Raw genomic sequence first — 24127 nt, forward strand, 5'->3', positions numbered from 1 at the left:
ATACACATGGAATGTATGGGAGAAAGGAAGGGAGGGAAGAAAGGGAGAAGAGAGAAAGGACAAGGACAGAAAGTAAAGGAGGGAGCAAAAGAGAGAGACGTGTTAATTACGGAACAACACTGGGAATATAGTAGATACAGCATTCCGGATGGAATAGGGAGTCAGAATTCTGTAGAGGTTAAAATCTTGGCTGTGTTCAAATATTTACTTCATCTGCATGGCAGCTTCATGACTTGGAGCAAGTCATTGAACTTTACCATGTTGCAGTTTCCTCATCTATGAAATTTGAATGCTAATAATATCCAACACATGGACTGTTATATATTATCTCACTTCAGATTTCTAAACACACCTAAAATACTACCTAGCACTTAAAAAGTCATAAATAATTGTGACCACAATTGTAATAATCATGGAAGTCACACTAGAATCACTACAAGTAATGGCTAAAGTGAGACAGGGCTGCAAATACCATCAGTGAAACACTAATCCTAGTAAACGTTATATGTATTAGTTATATTTATTAGATAGCAATGCTAAGAAAGGGCCTCTTCACCAGCACCCCCACAAGCCACACGCATGCTAACACACAGGATTTTAACTAAATCTCAACCTGACTGACTGTTTTCGTATCTCCATTGTTCAAAAGCATCAATCCCTGGGGAGTCTGGACAGGAACACATTCATAGCAGAACTGTGGCCAGCATTGAAGGAAAGGAAAGTCATAAGAGGATACTCTCTTCTTTAAAGCTTTAAACATTCCAATTTTCAAACCAATGTCTAGGTGTTGGGAAAACACCCCTGAGAGCAAATTGACCCCTTCAAGACCTAATGTTTTCAAAGACCTAAGATGAGGAAAAAATAGCTGAGGAACTGCAGATTACTTGTGCGCTCTCTTTATCGCTGAGGGAGACAATACCTTCTCTTTTTCTGAGCTACTTATATTCCAGCAAAGGTCTGTTTGTTTTTAAGATCACGTAGTAGAACTAACCTGAGCTTACTAGGTTGTTACAGAAAGGAAACAGGATATTTAATGTGGTCTTATTCCTTAGTGTACAGTGATATTAATGCTGACAACAGCTGAATTTGGATTTCCTTCCTTTCGTGCAGCGGACATTGTCACTTTTATGTGGATCCTCCTCCAGATTTTTGTTTTTAACACTTTGCTAATAAGGGTCAGAGGAGCTTTAAGATTGTGACTTGTTCAGTAGACTCCCATTCTTCCTCAGGCACCCTTAGTCATAAATGTAAAAGGGTGGATGCCAGGAGAGAAATATTTAATTAAAGCCTATGGCAATATCACCAAAAGGATAAAAAGTAATAATCTTTTGAATTTGCTTTTGTGCAGATAAAAAAGCAGCCTTTTCATTTCTCTTAGATGCTCTTTTTAAGATAAAGCACCAAATTCCCAAATACTTCTATTATTGTTAGCTTTCTGGCATGTAATTCTTTCTTTTGGAAAACAAGACAGAAATGTGCATAGAAGGTCCTTAGCTTAAATCTATGGACATAGCACTGCACCTTCTCTCTTAAATATTGCTTTATAAAACCAGGTTTCACTTCATTTATATTCCCTACACATCTCTCACTTTTTGTCTACCTTAGGGCTTTTAAATTTAGCTTCAAGAAAAGTGCCATATATTGGGATCAAGTCCCCTTATCTTTTTTCCAAGAGAATTGTGTGCAATACTTATTTCCCTTATGTTGCAATTTAAAGCACACAGGAAGCTATGTTGAATACCATCAGTCTCTCAACTTTCTATCAAGATACACTTATCCATATTTTTATATAGCATATACTGTAATAAAGTAAAGATACACATTTCTTTATTTTCTGGATAGCTCACCAGAATTGAGATTTCCAAAAGTCAATGAAGTATTTACTTGTGATACTCTACAGGGTAAATATTTTTCATGTTCAGTAGGGGTGAATAGTAAATAAAATTCTGTATTAAATACATGTACAATTCCTGTCTTAATTCATTTTGTATACTGTTACCCCAAGGGTTAAGGAACAGGTACATATTTATATTGTTTTGTTCGCAGTAGGCATTTGCTAATAATTTAAGATTTGAGGGATGAATGAATATCACCATTCTAAAGAATCCTCATAAACTCCAAGTAGCATATCAGACTTCTTAAAGATGTAATTGAAAATGTTGTCATATGTTTTTATTAAATTTGATGATTTGGATTGAATTTTGATGGCCTTTTTCTCAGAAAACCTTGATATTTTGGATAAATTTATTATGAACTGTGATTAAATTTCGTGAGTCATCTCTCCCTGCCAAAAAGCACTGGTCTTGTGAGTGGAAAAAAATCCAAGTAAACACAATACTTGACATAATTTTAAAAACATGTATTCAGGCAATATAACATCCTCTAGATACAGATTTATTGGTCTACTTGGGTTGTCAAATGTATATATGAAATGGAAATAGTTAATTTTTAAAAGGCCTCAGGAAATTACCTATATGTAACTTAAACCATCTGAGGAATTAAAGTGTAAAAAATATTTCTCAGTGCTCCTTTGATATTCCTTGAAATTACCCTTGATAATGTGAAAAAAAATAGAGAAGACAAATTAAACACATTAATTTGAAAGGCACATGCTAAATTAGAATCACAAGGTAAAACAGACCTGTTTTCAAGACTAGCCACCTTTAGGAATGTCCTGGCACTCAGGGTATCAATGATTATATGAAACACATAAATCTTTTACAAATTGAATATTAAAATAGAAATATCATAAGCAAAAACTCTTAAAGTATCTTGTGCTTCTACTGTTTGTGAAAACAATGTAAGATAATGATTTCTGAAGTCCTTCTAAAGAAAAGCAATAGCATTTAAGCTTTTATACATTTCTCTCAACAAAGTTTAAAAAAAAAATTTAAAAAAAGTGAAAAATAGTTGAAGAAAATTTTTTAATTTTTTAAGAAAATTAGCTTAGATAATGTGTAGCACATCAATAATTAGTAAGTCCTGCTGATAATTATATGTATAATTATCTAAAAGGGTTTTTATTTATTTTTCTTTTCTACCCACTGTTAGCCCTGGAATAATTTCAGAAAGTATTGACTAGGTTCACCAATCTCAAATGCCCCTCTTTGATAATAATAAAAAGGAATTTCTTAGGAGCTGTTTAAAGACAACCAATCTATTATTAATAATGGCTAACACCCGGAATGAACTACGTTCTAATTACCCAACTGTATTGTATTATTAACATTTAAATTATAAAACTACAAAGTTATAAACACATTGAGTTTTGGAATTGCTCTCCAGTCTGTCCTCTGCACACACTACAGCCACGGTGGTACCTGCTTGTTTTTCTTCTTTTGTTTTAATATGCACGTAATAATTGCACATATTTATGGAATAGAAAGTATTAATTCCATGTGTTACCGAAATTTGAATGATGAATATATTCACCACTTCAAATATTTAACATTTCTTCGTGTTGGGAACATTGAAAATCTTCTCTTCTAGCTTTTTCACACTAAACAATAAGTTACAGCTTAATGTATTCCCCCTACCGTGCTGCAGAACACCAGAACTCATATCTTCCCGCTACCTGCAATTTTATATTTATTAACCAATCTCTGCCTATCTTCCCCTCCCCACTGCTCTTTCTAGGCTTTAATAACCATAAATCTGTGCTCTACTTCTATGAACTAAACTTTTCTGGCTCTCACATACGAGTGAGAACATGCAGTATTCCTTTCTGCACCTGGCTTATTTCATTTAGCATAATGTCCTCCAGGCTCACCTGTGTTTCCACAAATGACAGGATTTCATTTGTATTTATTAATATTCAGTTGGTTATATATACCACACTTATTTTATTCATTTGTCTATTCCTAGATACTTAGGTTGATTTCATATATTAGCCATTGTGAATAGTGCTGCAATTAACTTGGGGGTGCATGTATCCCTTTGATATACTGATTTCTTTTCCTTTGTATAAATATCCAGTATTGGGATTGCTAAGTCATAGTTAGTTCTATTCTTCATTTATTGAGAAACCTCCATACTCTTTCCCATAACACTATACCAGTTTCCCTTCGCACCAACAGTATATGAGTTCTCTTTCCTCTGCCTCCTCACAGGCATTTACTGCCTTTTTAACAACAGTCATTCTAACTGGGATAAGATGACATTGTGGTTTCAATTTGAATTTTCTTGGTGATTAGTGAGGCTTATTATTTTTCATATATTTCTTTGTTGATAATTTTATGACTTATATAGAGAAATGTCTGTTCAGATCCTATGTCCATATTAAATTTTTTTTTCTGTTGAATTCCTTATTTTTATATTGCAGATATTAGTCCCTAGTTAAATGAATAGTTTGCACATATATTCTCTCTTTCTTCAGGTTTTCTCTTCACTCTTGATTGTTTTCTTTGCTGTACAGAAGCTCTTTTGTTTAATAAAGTCCAATTTGTCCATTTTTGTTGTTCTTCCCAGTTCTTTTCGTCTAAGCCATAAAATCTTTGGCTAAACCAATGTCCTGAACTGTTTCCCTTATGTTTTCTTCTAGTGGTTTTACAGTTTGAGGTCATACATTTAAGTCTTTAGTACATTTTGAGTTGATTTATATGTATACTGATGAAAAGTCCAGTTTCATTCTTCTGCATATAGATATCTACTTTCTCCAGCACCTTTCATTAAAGAGAGTGTCCTTTTTCAATGTATGTTATTGGCACCTTTGTAAATATGTGAATTTAGTTCTCATTTTTCTATTCTGTTCCAACGGTCCATGTTTTTGTTTTTATATCAGTACCTTGCTATTTTGATTATTATAACTTTGTAGTATGTTTTGAAATCAGGTAGTGTGATGCCTTCATCTTTGCTCTTTTTGCTCGGTATTGTTTTGGCTAGAGTCTTTTGTGGTTCCAAACAAATTTTATAATTTTTTAAAATTTCTGTGTAAAATGTCATTGGCATTTTGATAGAGATAACACTGAATCTGTAGATTGCTTTGGTTACCCTGCTCATTTAACAATACTAATTTTCCCAATAAATGAACATGAAATGTATTTTTTATTTGTGTCCCCCTTGATTTCTATCATAAGTGTTTTGTAGTTATTGTAGAGGCCTTTCACCTCCTTGGTTAAATTTATTCCTAGATATTTTTTAAACTATTATAGATGAGATTGCTTTTTGAATTCTTTTGCAACTAGTTCATTACTGATATATAGAAGTGCCATTCATATTTGTGTGGTGTTTTTGTGTCCTACAATTTTTAATTAGTTTATCAGTTCTAAGAGTTTTCTGGGTGGAATCATTACATTTTTCTATATGTAAGATCATGTCCTCTGGCAAACAAAGACAAGTTGACTTCCTCTCTTCCAGTTTGGATGATCTTTACTTTTTCCTCTTGATTATATGCTTTAGCTAAGATTTCCAGTAGTCAGCTGAATAAAAGTGGTAAAAGTAGGCATTCTTTTGTTACAGTTCTTGGAGGAAAGAGCTTCAGCTTTCCTGTTCAGTATGTTGTCAGCTGTGAGTTTGTCATATATGGCCTTGAATGTGTTGTGGTATGTTTCTTTTATGCTTAATTTGTTGAGAGTTTTTATCATGAAGCGATGTTGAAATTCATCAAATGCTTCTTCTATATCTATTGAAAGAATCATATGTTTTTTGTCTTTTACTCCATTGATATAGTATATCAAGTTCATTGATTTGTGTATGTTGAGCTATCCTTGCATCCCTGGCATAAATCCCACTTGATATTGTTATGCTGTCTTTTTAGTGTGCGATTGGATTTGACTTGCTCTTATTTTGTCGAGGATTTTTGCCTCTGTTGTTGATCAGGAATATCACCCTGTTGTTTTCTTTGTATTTGCTGGGTCATTGTCTGGTTTTGATATCAGGGTAATGCTGGCCTCATAGAATGAGCTAGGAAAAATTCTCTCCTCTTTAATTTTTAGAATAGTTTGAAAAGGATTGGTGTTAATTCTCCTAAAAAACTTTTGTAGAATTCAAAAGTAAAGCCATCTGGTTCTGAGCTTTTCTTTCCTGGGAGTGTTATTACTTATCAGTCTCATTATTTGTTATTGGTCTGTTCAGAGTTTCTATTTCTTCTTGGTTTAATCATGGCAGGTTGCATGTGTACAGGCATGTATTTGTTTCAAGTTTTCCTGTTTGTTGGTGTATAGTTGTTCATAATGAACTGTAATTATCCTTTGTTTTTCTGTGGTCTCGGTTGTCATGGTTTTTGTTTGTTTGCTTGTTGTTTCTGATTTTACTTACTTGAGTCTTCTCTGTTTTTTATTCTTAGTTTAGCTAATGGTTTGGTGATTGCTTATTTCTTTAAAAAAACACCTTTTTTGTTGATCTTTTGTACTTTTTAAGTCTGTCTTTTATATAGTCCTCCTCTGATCTTTATTTTTGTTTCTTCTACTAATTGTGAGGTTGTTTTTGCTTTTCTGGTTCCTAGAGGCATGTTGTTAGGTTATCTGTTTGAGAATTTTTCTCGATGTAGGCATTTATTGCTATTAACTTTTCTTTTAGTACCACTTTTGTTCTATGCCATAGGTTTTAGTATGTTGCTTTTCTATTTTATTTGTTTCAAAAAAATTTTTATTCCACTTTTAATTTCTTCATTGGCCCATTGGTTGTTCAGAAGTATGTTGTTTAATTTCCTTGGATTTGTACAATATCCAAAGTTCCTCTTATTATCAATGTTTAGTTTTATTCCATTGTGGTCTAAAAATATACTAGATATAAATTCAGTATTTTACAATTTGTAAAGGCTTGTATTTTGGCCCAACATACGGTCTTTCCTAGAGAATGTTCTATGTGCTGATGAATAGAATGTGCCTTCTGCAGCTGTTAGATGAACTGTTCTGTAAATATCTCTTAGGTCCATATGTTCTATAGTGCAGTTTAATTTCAATGTTTCTTTGTTGATTTTTTGCCTGGATAATTTGTTCAGTGCTGGAAGTGGGTTGTTAAAATCTCCAACTATCATTGTATTTTGGACTGTCTTTCCCCTTGGCTATGATAATGTTTGTTTTATATATCTGGGTGCTCCAGCATTGGGTGAATATATATTTACAATTGTTATATCCCTGTTGATGAACTGATCTCCTTATAATCATATAATAGCCTTCCCTGATCTTTCTACAACTTTTGACTTAAAATCTGTTTTTATCTAATATAATAATTACTACTCCTGCTTATTGTTTGCCTCCATTCTTGTAAAATATCTTATTCCATTCCTTCCCTTTTGGCCTATGTGTGTCTTTACAGGTGATGTAGGTTTCTTGTAGGCAGAAAATAGTTGAGTCTTGTTTATTTTTTTGTTCATTCCACTAACCTACATCTTTTAATTAGGTAATTTAAGCCATTTCCATTCAAGATTTTTATTGATAGGTGAGGACTCACTGTTGTTATTTTGTTGTTTTCTGGTTCTTTTACGTATCCATTGTTCGTTTCTTTCTCTCTTAATGTTTATTTTTGTTGGGTTTTTTGTTGTTGTTGTTCTGATAACATTTGATTGCTTTCACTTTCTCATTTGTGTATCTGTTCTACCAACGAGTTATATAATTTTATTTTTTGTGTGTGATGGCAGAAAAGTATGGCACACCTCAGAAATTTGCATGTTATCTTTGTGGACTGGCTATACTAATCTCTGTGTCATTTCCATTTTACTGTATGTGGTGCAGAAGCAAGTACTGGTTTTGATGTGACTGTCTTTCTTTGTTGTGTTAGGTTTTCATCATCTGCATATGGTTCTTCCTCTATACCGTATCAGTCTGTGTCAGCACAATAACTTCCTAATCATAAGGTTTGTTTGCACGTTTCAAAACTATCTTCAGTTTTGCTATAATTTTGTAAAGTCTTTATTTTCTGTTTTTAAATCAAATTGTAGAGAGCGAGAAATTCATACTAGAACTAAAGAAATTCACTTCTGTGCCCTCTTAACTGCTGATAACTGCTTCTAAGTCTTTCTATTGTTGTATCATGAAGTAGTGAGCAGAACGGAGATATTTCTTTAGACTATTCTAGATCCTCTTCTATCATTTCTATGTTTTCTTTTTTTTTCCCCTCTACAATCTATAGCAATATGTTAATCTGTTTCAGGTCCACTTGTGCATAAGTTATCTGCACTTCTGATAATGTGTAGTTCTATTTTGGGAAAGGAAAAGGATGCCAATAAATATCTCGTTCATCCTCAGACAACAGAAGAATGTTATTGCTTTCAAATTGTTTAAAAATTTTATTTGAAATATACTAGTTTAGAGATGTAAAATAGAATACCATGAGGGTCTTTTCGATAATGCTATTTTGCTACGTAGAATGCCAGTTACCTTCACTATGGTTTGCATTATTGGACCCACCCTTTAAGGACAAGTATGACTCAGAACTTTTCCTGGTCATCTGTCATAATTTCCCCAACTACCAGTATTCTCCTTTCTCACAAAGCATGTAGCACTTGTTGATACCTCAGTCTAGTATATGTGTTTTACAGTCCATTTACCTTTCTCTGATTTGTTTCTTAGGACTTTGAAAAAAAAACATGTTTATAAGTTCCTTGAAGAATACAATCATGTCTTTTACTTGTTTATACATTTTAACTGCATAGGTAATACTGTGAATCAAGTAATAGATCTCAATAAACTTTTCTTAGCCTAACTGACAGAGCATCGATTGTTAACAGCAAAACTTGGCCATTGACTGATAGATTCCCAGAGAAACAAACTGAAGATGATTCTTCCAATTGTCTTTTTTTTTTTTTTTTTAACTACAAAGGTGGTGTCCATAACAGAACCACAGATGGGAGAGTTGCTTTTCTGTGTCTCTGCATACTTGTTTCCCCAATGCTAACTGTATGTTTACCTTCTAAAAAGAATATTCAACAAAAATTGCTTTCCAGTTATTACAGACATGTTGCCTTTCCAGAGGAGCAACTCAATAATTACTAGGGAGAACTAAAGAACATATTGTAGGTGATGAGTCAGTGTAAAAATTGAACTCATGGTCCTGAATGAGTTGGGGGAAGATCTGTGTACAAGATAGGAGCTGTAAAAGTGGAAAGTTATCCTACACAGTGGACTAATTGAATGTGGTAAAATTTAATATTGCTGCTTCAAACATTGGCCTTACCTTGGAAAGCAGGGCTTCACAACAACTTACCATAAATGATATGAAGAAAGTACAATTAAATCACCAGGGTTTCAAGACATAACATTATCCAGGATTACCTCCATCACTACAGTAAAATAATGTTGCTGACAAGCATTTAATTATTTGCCACATGTGTGTCAAGAAATGGGAGATTCTTTCAAAGGTCTAACTCAAATTCAGATATGGTACAGTAGTAAAGGATTAGATATGGGTATTTCTAGAGCATAAAGCGTGAAGAAATACCTAGAATTGATGTTGATCTAGATCTACATAGCAGGCAGAAGTCAATCAAACTAATATTACAACAATCTGAAGCTAAAAACCCTTTTTTCCCCCACTTTCTTTCTTCCCTAATCTTAGTCTTACTTCTAGATATTCATTTTGATCCCTTGCTGTCTGTAGTTTGTGTTTACATTTGACATGCAAACTTTCGGCTTCTGAAATGCCCCTCTGGCGTTATAGCTAAAGCTCACCTCACTGGGTCTTCCCACTTTTTATGACCTCGGTCAGGCTGTGTGACCTCAGATGAGACTAGCCCAATACACAGAGCCCCAATCAGAGCAGGTCCTCCCAGTACTTCTGAGAATGAGTAAAGAGGGGCTTAGAATTCAAAAGCAAGAATTTGGTCCATGTGTTATGGTTAAAGCAAGAAAATAGACATTATTTTGAGATTAAGAAACATAAATGATTCATAAAGCAGTCAGGATTTGCTGTTGCATATAAAGGAGGAAGGCCCACCAGCAGAAGAGACAAACCTATTAGGATGACACATAAACAAACTCACCATTTAAAGACATAGATCTCACTGTGAGAACAGGGAGATTCATAAAAGTGGTACAAAGGACAAAGGGGTGCTGATTCCATGCTGTATAGCTTTATACTTGGATATTCTGTCTGGAGGGTCAGATAACAGAGAAGAGTCACTGAGAGCACACTCGGGACTACAGCTGCTTATTGAAGCCCCCGGAAGGTGATCTCCTCCAATCATTCATTCATTCTATGAAGTAATCTATGGTTATTTACTTATCACAGACTTCCCCAAGAAAATGAGTCACTTAGGTACAAGCAGCAGCCTTTGTACATGACCCTGAGCCTCCACTTTTACTCCAATGCGACAGTCAACCAAGAGGCAAATTGCCACTCTCTTTAAGACTAAATTGGTTATAGTCAGTTGTGGACTTTGTTTTTCGCCTCTGCAATATTTTGTATCCTTCTTAATGCCTATTTCAGTGCCTGGCACACAGTAAATAATTAGTGATTGTTGAACAAAAAGTATAGTTGCTGAACACATGAGGTTTTATCGTGATATAAACTACCTCACGACTATCTCTGATAAATAGCTTTGAACTGGCCTGAAATGAAACACGCACATACCCTTTTCTTAGATGAGCTGACGAGATGTTTCTTTTTATTTCTTGGCTTCTGTATTTACTTTCATCTGTGAGCATCTGGCCACATACAAAAAGGTTGTTCATAGATTCAGGCTAAACGTGGATGTGGTTAGAGAAGTGCAATATGTGCAACAGAATAAACTGCAGCGTGGGGACACTGAGCCTAGGTACAGGGGTATCAGTGCCTTTGTGATATTTAAATGCTGAGTTTCAGGGAACTTCCAGGCCTAAATAATAGCTTCAATGCCAAGTATTCTAGGCACCTTCTCCTTACCACTGGAAGAATCTAGAGTAGAATAACTGAGAATCAGGGAAACTTGATCCCCAGGCTCTCCAGGTAATCCGAATGTTTTCCCTTCATCAAGTCAGAAAATCCTAATGAGCCTTATCTGATAAAGAACTGGATTGAAGTAGAGAGAGTGTTTGCCTCACATGCAAACATTAAAGCAAGTTGGTGAACAGCGGATACGATTACAACTATCTTGATTCTCAGCAATGACTGGCTAACTAAAGGGACTCTAGGAGAGATGAAGAAGAAGTCATATTGAACGTATTTAGAAATCTGCTAAACACATGAACCTCCTGGAGGAAATTAAGTAAATGTCATTCAAAATAATAAAAATGTGTAAATATGACTTAGAAGAAATTTAATTAGTAAAGTAGAATATAGAGTGTCCATGAGGTATTTTTTTTTCACTTTTTTAAATCCTGGAGAAAATTGTGCTAACAGTTGAGGCTACTGAAAAGCTTTTCTACTGTTTACAAATATAAACTGGTTTTCCCCAGACAGAAGCTGGATCCTTCCTAATAATCATGGAGTCTAAGTTTACCAACCAAGATTTGTACAGGTATAGAAAAGATTGTAGCAAGTATCATACTGAGCAGCAAAGAAAACAGACAGGAGTTCCTAGTTCTCTGAAGGACTTGGAGTCTTTCCTCTGGCAAATAAGCAATCCCTCAGGCTGAAGATGCCTCTTTAATGTTTTTAAACGCAATAGTGTCTAAAATATATATTTGTTTGTGTAGTCATATGAATTCAGCTTACTTCAACAAATGGCTTCAAACTCTCATTGTGTACAAAGTATGTTTAATGTGAAAAGATAGTGCGAATACACTCAAGTATATGTGATTTTAAGACTACAATTTTTTTTAGTCTTGTCATGCTCTGAAGCAAAAAAAGCACATATTTCTTAATATGAGCAGATGCGCACTGTTTAACTGGTTTATTGTATCCATTCATATAAAGATGCATTTGATGACTGTCGGCTGGGTGCAGTGGCTCACACCTGTAATTCTAGCACTTTGGGAGGCTGAGGCAGGTGGATTGTCTGAGCTCAGGAGTTTGAGACCAGCCTGGCCAACAGGGTGAAACCCGATCTCTACTAAAATACAAAATTAGCCTGTTGTGGTAGTATGCACCTGTAGTCCCAGCTACTCAGTCGGCTGAGGCAGAATTGTTAGAACCTGGGAGGTGGAGGATGCACTGAGCCAAAATTGCACCACTACACTCCAGCCTGGGTGACAGAGCGAGACTCCATCTCTTAAAAAAAAAAAAGAAAAGAAAAATATGGCTGTCTATTTGTCTGTTTTTTAATACCTCATGGATAAATGAAGAGCCATGATTTTTCTAAATTAATTTCAAAGTTTAAAACTAAATCCATGACTCCAAATGATATTAAATGTTTAAAAAATTAAATAAAAATAGAAAAATAAAGTTGGAAGCAATAGGATTTATTTGGAATTTTTTTATTTGGAAAAATACTTTTTTTACATTTAGTGGAGTGATCATCAAAGCTAACATATCACCTTTTGCACAAAATAAGTGAGGTAGTGTTTCATTTATGAATAAGGATAAGATAATGTAACATGTAAAACATTTTATTGAAATCATTTATAGAAAAGATTTTGACACAGAAAATGTAAGCATATGACAATAAACTATCTGAAAGTTACCTATAATTGGAAGTTTGACAAATTTTACTTTGAGTTTAACCTGACATCTTATATAATTGAATTTTGTACTTCACATCCTACTAGTGTGAACTTCCTAGATATACTTCCCGTAAGCAAAATTGATTGAATTTAAATTTTTATAAGCAAAAATTAAATGTAAATAAAGTTGAAGAAATTCTAATTGAGACTATTCCATTGTTGTAGAACTCATTTGTATGATGATGTCAATTACAAGAACAGAAATTATCATGAATTGGGCTATTATTATTTGATCTTATTTTATTCTAATTCGTGGGAAATATCTACACACCTTTTTAAAGGCAGTGAGCCTGCAATAATGCACTCCTCTCCTGGGGCATTGAATACAGCCATCTCCAATTATAAATTCAGACGAGAAATACATAAAACATCAGTCCATGAGAGACAGGCAAGGGCATTTGTTCCATGAACATACTTCGCCTTAGATTTGGACAATATACATGATTGGTTACTTTGTTTCCATTCCAAAATCAAATCAATTTTGCTTTTAATTGGAGCTCTAAAAGTAAATTTAACAACAGAATGTTGGGGAATAAATTTACAAGTGAGGGGACTGACACTATTAGTGCAGGCAAGCTAAAGGTTGGAGTTGGTGGATGTTATCTGGATAGTTATCAGAGAGCGGTGATAGATTATTTAAATTGCACAATTCTTAAGTTCATTGGCTTTGAGAATTGTATATGCCCGTTTAACCACCACCCAAACAAACCCCAAAATGTTCTATCTTGCCCCTTCTCATAACTTTCCCACTTCCCCTATGGCCAATAACACATGATATCTATCATGTGTTATTATGCCTGCCCAGGACTTCATGTAAATGAATCATATATTATGGATTCCTTGTGTCTATTGATGTGGCTTGATTCATGGAACATAATGATTTTGTGATTTATTCCTGTTGTTGAGTACATGAGTCATTTGTTCCTTTTTCTAAATATATCACAATTTGTTTATCTAAATTTCTGTTTATAGATATTTGGTTTGTTTCCAGTTTGGGCTGTCATTAAAAAAGCTACTATAAACATTCATGTACAAATCTTTTTGTAAGCATGTTTTCATTTCTCTTGGGTAAATACCTATGAAAGGAATTTCTAGACCATAATGTGGATACATTTTTACCTTTATTTAAAAAAAAACACGAAACAATTTCTAAGCCTGTTTGTCTGCTTTTCTATTTAATGGTTACTTTTACACTTGTATTTTTGGTGATTTAAAAGTTTATAAGCAAATTTACCATAATAGAAAAATTCTGCATGATTGGACTTGGTTTACTGTATATTAAAAACTGGTAAAGAGAATTCGAAGCTTATTATAGTGTCAGAATAACAGATCTCTAAAAGTATCTAAGTACTAATCCCTGGAACCTGTGACTGTGGTACTTTAAAAGGCAAAGAGAGATTAAAGTTGTTGAAGATGGAATTATAATTGCTAATCTGCTGGCCTTGAGGTACAGAGATTATTCTAGATTATCCAGATGGGCCCAGTATAATTGCAAGAGTCCTAGAGGTGAAAGAAGGAGGAAGAAAAGGGAGAACCAGAGAGGTGGTGTGAGAAAGACTTCCCCAATTTTGCCTATTTTAAAGGTGGAGAAAATGACCATAAGGTAGGTGACCCTAGAGGGCAACCTCTGGCTAAAAAAAAAGCAAGGAAATGACTCCTCCCAAGACATTCCCTACAGGGTTCCACAGCCCTCTTCATACTGATTTTAGCCCAAGACAAACAGAGCTGCAATATAGTAAATTTGTGTGGCTTTAACCCATCAAGTCTGTAGCAATTTCTGATAGCAGCAATAGGAAATCAATATACCTTTGACAAGACCAGATGAATTAAAATGTGATTTTGAAACTCCAGATTAGACACTGAAGATGCCAAATTTTAATTGCTTGGTATAGTCCCGGAGTATTTAGATTAATCCACATATTTACCTTTTTTTTTTTTGGCTCCCAATACCTAATTTATTTTTTTACTTTACCTGAAGGACATTCTGTATATCTGGTGGTAGAAAAAATACAATTCTAGCCTTTTTGTAACCTAGTTTGGTGAATTTAGAATTCTAATTTACTGTTATTTTCTCTTAACATATTGACAATATCATTTCAGTGTATTTTTCCTGGTTTCCATACTTGATGTGTAGGTACCAGCTGTCACTTTAATAGTTTTCCTTTATAGATAACTGGTGTTTTCACTGTGGCTGCTTATATGAATTTCCTATCCGTTTTTGATACTCTTTAGATTCTCTATTACGTATTTGAGGATTTTTTTAAAAACTTGTTACATATGGGATTTGGTTTTGTTGTTGTTGTTGTTTGGTTTCTTGAACCTGTGTACTGGCAGTTCTGAACCATACAGAAAACACCTCAGCCAACCTTATATTACAAGCAATTAAGAAACCGTAGTTGATTGCTGCCTGGTCCTGGGTAGGCTGACCACAATTAAAAAAAGACATCACTCTGTGGAGCCCTGTTTCAACACCAGCTTTGTGCCAAACTGCTCAACTGCTCTTGTTGACGGCGTTGTTTGAAGTACCCAGCAGAAAGTAACCCTGCAAAATTAGCACACCCATCCCAGACGACCCTTAAATAGGGGAAGCTTGCTTCCACATGTCACACTTGCTGTTGCTACAGGACAGAGGACTGTTGCTTGCCCCTCTCTAGTCACCATACCCAGCATGAGGATCAGGACGTAATAAAAAACTTTACAACTTTCGTATTGTGGCTATGTCATTAAAGCCATGCCAGCAGTCCTGCGCCTGAAGAGACCTATGCAGGTAGCTTCCTTGTTGGTGTTCTTCTCTTGGGACCTTTGGTGGCTGCTGGGGAAAGTAGTTATCAAGTAAATTAACAGAAACTAGAAAAGTTTAATTGAAAACAATCATCTCTTTGAATATTGCCTTTCTGCGTTTTTTCCTTCCTTGTTTTCTTCCTTTCTGGCTTTTGACGCTAGAATTCTAATTACACATGTATTGAAACTCCTGTTTACCCTAAGTCTACTTTTCCTTCTATATCCTTGCATTCTTATTTTCCTGTCTTATCCTAGTTCTGAAGATTTTTCCCCACAACTCAACTTCGAAAGGACTTTTATTGCCTCTCAGTGCTACAGAAAAATCAATTATGCTAGGATTTCCTTTGTTGAGCCTCAAAAAATACTTTTTTCTCAAAGCTCTCATTTCAATTTTGGGTTTTAAGGGCCTTCTTTGAAAGTCATATGATTAACATTGACTTCTTCCCTTGGCATTCTTACCTTACAATCAAAATTGTTTTTGAGACGACTTATACTTCTGCCCAAACAGGCAAAAGTTATTGACAGAGTCTAAGAATGAGAGGCAAATGATACAAATTTCAGGATTTTGTTCTGATAGTCCTCTTCTATTAAGTTCGTTTATTTATTAGATATATATGTACTATTTCTTAAGTTCCAAGCACTGTCCAGGTACTAGAGAGAAAGCTCAAATAGATATGATTCCTTATTTAATGGAGCTTACAATCTTTGGGGAGATAAAAAGGCTGGATAATAAAGCAATAGCTATTGGCTTTTCCCTGCTACAAATGAGAACTCAGGTTAGCAAATGTGCTGATTGCTCCCTGGCCTGCTGTTTAATGGGGCATGTGTGTTTGCTCCACTGCCTTTGTCTCTGCAGTGTATTGTTTTTAAAAGAGCAGGCACTAGAATTGAACTGCCTGAGTGCAAATGTCAGCTCTGACAATTAACAACTGTGTGAATTTAGGCAAGTTATGTTATGCGTTGGAGTACCTGATTATTCACCTATATGATAAGGAAATAATGACATATTCCTCAAAGGGTTATTATAAGGACCAAGTGAATTAATATACGTAAAATGTCTGACATGTAATTCATGCTCAATAAATAAAAGCACATGCTTATAAGCCAAGTAAACAAAGCTCCATCTCTTCCTGGTCCAAGTTCACTTACAATGTTGCTTCTCCTAGAAATTATGCAGATTTTCAGAATTGTCTTCATATACTTTCAGCAACATTTCCTTTGGAAGAAAAATCATATATTAGCTGCACTCATTCTCTATATTTGGTCCCAAATACATAATATGTATATGCACAATATGTGAAAATATTTCATTTTAAAATTGACAAAATCATACAATTAATTTTAGCATTGGTGCCTTTTCTCTGTGCCCTCCTCCCATACCCTTTTGATACCTTTTTTGGTTACTTATACTATCGTTTATAAGTTTGCAATTTGTAAAAGGGGATACTCAACAGATATCTCTTTTGTTTTAGAGTGTTATAAATTGGCATCAGCCAAAGGACCATTCTGAAAGTAGGACTGTCGTTAGTCCAATATGAAGAAAACGCAACAATAGTAATTGTTAGCTAAAGCCAATGACAGATCTGAGATCTGTGCTGAGGTTGGTGAAGTTGAAACTTCCAAGAAGAGGCCAGGAATATAGGGTATTACATCTGATGTTACTGTGTAATTTTATTCATGATTTACTAATTATTATTTTCTTGGAGAGATAATAGTGTTTAACATACTGGACTTGCATTGTTTTACATCCCTGATGTCATGCCACACTATGGGCACTCCATAAGAATTACAGTATTAACAAACGTCAACAAGGAAAAGAAAAAAAGACCAGATCTAAAGTGAAAGTTTGCATCCTTATTTTAAATATGCTGTATATAAAACCAAATGAAAAAATAAATATACTCAGCAGAAATTAGCTAACAGGAATTATGGTTATGTGTTGTTTCTTTTTTAATACAAGGTAAGAGAAAAGGAATAAATGAGGGAATTAAATAGAGTTTTAAGATACGTAACATGGACAAGGAGGCACATAAATACTGTATCTGCAGCCCAGAAAACTGAGTTGTTGGTTTAAAATGTGCAAACTTATAAATTAGAAAAATTCCTCTAGACAATTGGAAGCCACTGGAATAAACATTAGTAGGGCTCGATTTTTTTATTTTTTTTTTTTTTTGAGTCGGAGTTTCGCTCTTGTTACCCAGGCTGGAGTGCAATGGCAGGATCTCGGCTCACCGCAACCTCCGCCTCCTGGGTTCAGGCAATTCTCCTGCCTCAGCCTCCTGAGTAGCTGGGATTACAGGCACACGCCACCATGAGTAGGGCCCAGTTTTAACTGATCAATAAGCATTGGGTTTGTCTTTCATGGTAGAATCTTCTTTTAAGTCTGTTTTTGGGTTGTGGTGCATATATTTATTTGGTTTTATTTATTACTATTTATATTTAACGTTAGAGTGAGTTTCTTACTCAGCCCTATTGAATGCAGGGAAAATATTTTTAATTTAAGTCTCAGGATATATTTTACCTTTAGATTGAAACCGGCATCCTTGAAAGTACTCAAATCCTGATGTACCAATGGCTACTAATGTTGGCCACAATAAATCTGATGAAATCTGTTCTCTTCCACATATTCTGGGGGCATATGGAGACTCTGATACTTAACTGACTTTATTCATTCCTTATTTGGATGCTTTTCAACAGGACTGATATCCAGGTTGGGTTCCTTGGAAGCAAGGACATAGTTGCCTGTGGCAAGTTCATGGGGGAACACTGTTAGGATGAACACCTTGACTGTAGTCTTGGGAGCAGGAATGGGCAGAAAGAGAAGGTAAATACAATGCGGTTATGACCAAGGCCTTAGCTATTCCTACAAAGAGCTCTAGACCTGGGACAGCCCTTCAGATTTGCCCCAGCTAAAGTCACTTCAGCCAGGCATTTGGTACTCCAGATTAGGCCTTAGAGAGAGGGTTGCTGGTTCAGCAACTACACCTCTGGAGCAAGCGGGGAATGAAAGTTCTAGCTGTGGGGCGGGGAATTTGGGTCATGCACCATGACACCACTGTAGCTTATTACCATTGCTCTCAAACATCTTTAGCTTCTTACCCTGTACTCTCTTCTGCTCTAAGATCTTCCAGCTCGTTTCTAATTTCCCTCTGTGTGTGGCTTAGAAGACTTCATTCTTCTCTGTTAGCTCTCCACATTTACTGGAGCCCCTGCTCAATTGCCTTTTAAAATATTTATGTCTAGAATGCTGCATATCATTGATGTTTCTCCTTTGCCAAATTTAAAGGTTTTGGTAACTTAGGGAAATGTAATAAATCTGTGTGAGGATTAGTATTTTAAATTATATAGTTCCTGTTTCTTCACTTATTTGCTTAGTATAATAAAAATATATTTTTTCAATCATCTCTTCCTTTCCACATATGAAAATTTTTTGAAAATACAATATATATTCATTTTTGCAGCCAGATCCTTTGGAATTCAGATGTAATGAAGAAAATCATTGTTTATGGCAATACAGGAAAATAACTTTCCGTATATTCAAATGTTGTTTTTTGTGATTTTTTTTTCTGTTCTCTTACCTCCACTAATTGTAAAGTATATCCAATGATCTACAGATCTTCTGTGGATAATGTGCAATAGCTGAGTGTTTAACTGGGAGTAAACTATCATCTATTGATTATTAGGCATCTCCACATACACCAAGTCATTTTATCTTACATTTGCAACATGAACACTATTATATATGATTTTCTAGGTAAAGAAACTAAAGCCCAATAGGATAAAGTGGACTTCCTGAAACACATGGAATTCAAATATGAGTTCTTACTGCTTGAGTGCTTTTTCTACGATCTGAAGTCTGAATTAAGACACAGATTCTTTGGGTGGCTCTATTTGCTTAATTTGCTAGCCTTATAGGTTTATAGCAGAAAACTACAAAGCCTAGTGGCTACACAATCCCTTTGGAAAGTAACCTTTCATAATCATTTTCTCAGCTTTTCATTGGGAGGACTCAGTTGTCTAAATAATGCATGTTTCTACCCCAATCATACTTCTTTGTGCCAGTTTGGGTTCTTAGAGAAAAAAATGTGCCGAGACAAATTAGATCACAAGAGAGTTACTGGGAGAAACGTCTAACATGGATAAAGAAGGCTAGAAAAGCCTTCAGAATATAATACAGGTCTGGCATCTGTGAAAGAAGAGAGAAAGGAAGGAGAATTGGGCAGGAGGAGCTCCAGATGGAGCGCTTGTCTGAGAAAGCCTTAGCCAGGCTCATGACGAATCCTAGGTAAGGTCATCTATTTGAGGAGACTTGCATGGGGCAGAAATGACCTAGCCCTGGCGCCTCTGCTCTACTTGAGTCCTGGCTTCGGTGCTGACACTGCAGCAGAGCTGAAGGTGCCGCAGACAGAGGCCACGTGTCAGTATGCCCTGTAGCAGGTACTCGCAGTGAGATCTGAGTAGTAAACTTGGAGGCCTGCCAAACCTAGATCTCTCTTCAATATCCACTGGATTTCTTACCCTCTACTCTTCAAAATTTTAATTGCCTATTGCTATGCAATTATATATATTCATCTATAATGTATGCCTAAAACACAGAAAAGTTCTTTAAATTTTTCAAAAGAGGGAGACACTATATGAAGAGTTGTGTTCTCAGATAATTAAGATTAGTATAAAGATTTTATAAAATTCTTAATTATCCTTTTTCCTTTGGACAAAATATCCAATGCCATATTTCCAGACTTCTACACATTTTTTTATTTTGTCCAATTCCTTCACAATGATCACATTCTGCTCACTTATGCTGATTTAGAAAGTTTGAAGCTAAAGATACCATTTGAATGCAGCCCTGAGGATTTTCATCTTTGCTTTAATTTCATTGTTTGTTTGTTTGTTTTCTATTAGGGCTACATCCCTTCTCTTTATTATGAGTACTTTAATTTTTAAAATTTCATTTTCTTAAAAAATTCTGAGTGAAGAGCAATACAATATTCAAAGAATTGTAAAAACACTGGTCTACCAGTAAAGGTAGTAATTAAAATTAATACTCAAGTGTAACTGCTGGCTGGCAGTCAGTACCAACATGAGACTCTGAAAATGTTTGTTTAAGAATTGATGAACAAAATGTCTACATTTAGAACATGAAAGAATGGCATTGAGGAACATTTTGAGCGTCATTTGTAACTATTTGTCTTATATCTGGCTTCCTCAGAAGCAGAGCCTGAGACGTGATTTTTATGTAAATGATTTATTCAGAGGGTACTCTTGGGAGAAACCTCAGCAGAAGTGAGAAAATTAGGATAGAGGAGGAGAAAGGCTAAGTAAAGGCATGATTTCAGGTGCTGTCTAGCTTCAGTCTGATACTGCACAGGGCTTCTGAAACATAAACATTTGTTCTGGCAAGACTGTCTGCCTTGTGCAACAAGGTGGTAGAGGTTTGTTACCATCACCTTCCACCCCCTCACACACTCAGACCACTCAGTCTTAAGTTCCTGGCTGCCTCAGGGTGAGGCAGATCCCATCACAAAGGGCAAGCTTCTTGAGGAGGGTGCAGATGTGATTGTCAGCAGCAAAACTCATAGTAGCAGTTAATTAATGAGTTGGGGTGGAGGTAGGCAGTGTTGCATCAAGAATGTCTGCTCAACAGTGTTGATCACAGGAGAAAAGCTTCGGAAAGCTTTCCTATATTGAATTTGACATTGTTTGTGGAAACAGGCATATAGTACCATGCTAAATATCTCCGTCTGTTATTTTATTTATCCTTTCATTAATTCCTAGGCACTGAATTTCCTATTCCTCCAGTCTGAATGAATTTTCTCTCTTTTGGCCAGTTATCCAGAGTTACAGTATTTGCATTCACTTTGCATTACACACACACACACACACACACGTACATCTGGGGCAAGTGAACATGAACACTCGTTCCATCCATGAAACTGTTTGGTTAACTGAAATTACTACTATAAGAGTTTCTTGCTCTAAGTTACAGAGAGCAAGAAAAACAGTCTTAAGTTATTAAGTTTGGATCAAGTACTATTTTCAGTATCATTTTATGTTTCCTGGAAGAATCATGTAAATTCACAACATTCACATGTGCACTTGGCTCAACCACCTAGGGAGATATCTTCTAGTGAAGCATTTATCCAGCATAGGGATCAAGACAAGAGAAAGAAAACTGATAGAAAAGCCAAGTGGGTTGATACATTCTGACTGAATTTTTCTTTTCACGTGAAGAGAACAAAAATGGTGGAATTAATGGCTTTGGTCATAGGTTAAAAGTGAATCTCTTGGATAACACAGTGTCACTGATTTAGCAATTCTTTCTGTTTCCTTCCTTTTAACATTTGAGATTTAAGAGGTCTATAAGAAAACCTTATTAAATGAATTTTAACCAGAAAACTTGCATTTCAATTCTCCCAAAATGGCTTATTCTGGCACTGTTCTTTACATGAGCTCTTTGTGTGGGAAAAAGAGACTAGTTTTAGGACCTAGGCAGTGATAAAGTAAATTGATCTATTACCTGCCCCCTGAGGAAATTCCTACAGGGCTATCTTGCTCTGGACTGCCTAAGTGTCTCATTTGTACCTAAAAACAAGAAGTGTCATTTTTCCCCTATTCAAGATGTCACAAGCCCAATTTTCTTTTGCTAAGGATCACAGTTATTAGTCTCTGAAGGTGCTAGCACTTGAGACCAAGCCTGAGGTGATTAAAATGCCTTAGCACTTTGAGGATCAGTGCCCTTCCATCACTTCTGGTCTCCAGCTGCTTCCCTGTCTGACTCTCCTTCTGTGTCTCATTATGATTCATCATTATCCATTTTAAGGCCTGTATAAGTCATGTGAATCAAGAAAAATTGAGAACCTTTGTGAAATACATTTCTATAGACATGCACCACTAGTGAAGATACGGAAACACTGACCCAATCCCATTATGTCTCCAATTTGATAAATATGCTTATTTTGTCGTTCAGATACCTTCTGTTCTCCCTCACTAATGTGCTCTTTCTCTCTCTTTTATGCGTGCATGCACAAATACACGCATATATACCGGCACACCATCCATTGGCCTAGATGAGCCATAAAGATCTCTTGCCAGCTGCAGTTTTTGTTTTACTGGCCTTACAACCCTAACACTAGCAGGGTAATGCAGCACCCAGCCATTAGCTGTATTTAGTAAAATATAGCTTTCTGACATTACTGCAACATATGCTATCTCTGTTGAACCCAAAGAGGTTTATTCTATAGTTTCACTAGGTTTACTCTCCACTTTTTCACTAGGGAGACAATAATCTCCTGGCTCCCCAGCATTTCTATGAATCAGAAGCACCCCAAAATGGGACTCATGAATATCTCATGCAAGCAGAATATACCTGGATTTCGTATTTTCTTCACTCTGAATTCTTAGTGGAGAGTGAGATAGGGGATACAAAAAGGAAGCACTGAAAACTATAAGCTTGTGGAGTCTTTCCTCCTTTTCTGGTGGATTTGAGCTATTTAAATCCATCTTTTTAGGGTAGTCTGCACTGCAGGTAAGTAACTCATTCATGACCTTAGTGCAAGTGAGAATTTGAATTCACTGGGCTTAATTCTGCAACTGGTGATGAGAATTGTAGCCTTGTGAGTGGATACAAACCAGAGACTAAAGAGCCTTGCATATTTAGTTTTAAAAGTACCCCACAAAAGAGTCAGAGAGGTGTGGTCATAAAAGGCTGCAGGGAGGCGGCTTCATCTGGGTGTGTTGAGAAGAGTCCTCAAAGGCTGTTTTTATGACTACCACCAACGCATGCAGTCCTCCACAGATGAGTTTTGAGACCAACTCCTGAGAAGAAGTGCCTTTCAGAAGAAATCCTCTTGCCGCTCCTTTGTTCTTCACTCATGAGACATGTGAACTTATATTCACATATTCTTCAAGCCACCCGCATGAGGGGACTAACATCTGTCTTAACAAGAAACATACAGAATCTCCCACATGAGATGCTCTTTATAAAAAGCTCAAAGGAAGATAGTCATAACATGAAACCAATAGTTACAGAAAGAAAACCTGTCTTGGTAGGTATAGATGTGACCAAAATGACTCATTGTTAAGAGCAAAGGTTAATAACTAAGGCTTATAACAAACTGATGAATAAAGACTTTAGCCAAGCCCCGCTGGCTGAGACACTAAATGAATACATACGTAAAAACAAAAAATAAAAAGGTATTGCACCTATTGTACATGGGCTTTTTTTCCTCAGAAAGTAAATGACATTTTAAAATGGCCACTAGTATAAGCCACACTGTGATGTCTATGATAGAAAGGAATATTTCATACATATGGAAGCCCAGAGAAGAAATGCTTCCCGCTCTGCTTCCCAGGAGGTGCCAGGATGTCACTAGAAAAAAACCAGCACTGCACTTGGTCTACAAACCATTAATCCATTGTTTATACCTCAAGTATCCACAGTGTTATAATCAGCAGCACAGTTAACAGAAACAGAAATGGACAGGGAATAGGGTAGACATGGTTAAGTTTTGGAAACAGAAAATGGTGAATGTAAATGTCTGAAGATAGAACTTCTGTTCTTGCTACCTGGAAGACAGCAACCTAAAAGAGAGACTGAAACTTAACAATCCACTTTTATGCCAGTAATCCCTGTGCTCTTTGGAACTGTTGCCACTTCATAAACAGAACATAAAATAACATCTGCTGCATTTTTTTTTTACTTATCACTTGCAGCAATTCAGAAATCAAATATTAAAATATGGAAGTCACATGGTTTTCTACTGCATCTACCTCATGTAGAGGATAGAAATAATCAGAAATAATTGAGACCAAGCCTGAGGTGATTAAAA

The 24127-nt window shown here is 35.6% G+C and overlaps 1 non-coding gene across 1 annotated transcript; it reads right to left on the reverse strand.

The window, feature by feature from the left end:
- Positions 1-7579: 7579 nt before the first annotated feature.
- LOC116564639 lies at positions 7580-7683 on the reverse strand. Its single transcript, XR_004275013.1, has one exon. It is a non-coding gene; the product is annotated as a U6 spliceosomal RNA (small nuclear RNA).
- Positions 7684-24127: the final 16444 nt, after the last annotated feature.

The sequence above is a fragment of the Sapajus apella genome, unplaced genomic scaffold, assembly GCF_009761245.1.
Source record: "Sapajus apella isolate SASKATOON/1434 unplaced genomic scaffold, GSC_monkey_1.0 scaffold37, whole genome shotgun sequence".
Lineage (NCBI taxonomy): Eukaryota > Metazoa > Chordata > Mammalia > Primates > Cebidae > Sapajus > Sapajus apella.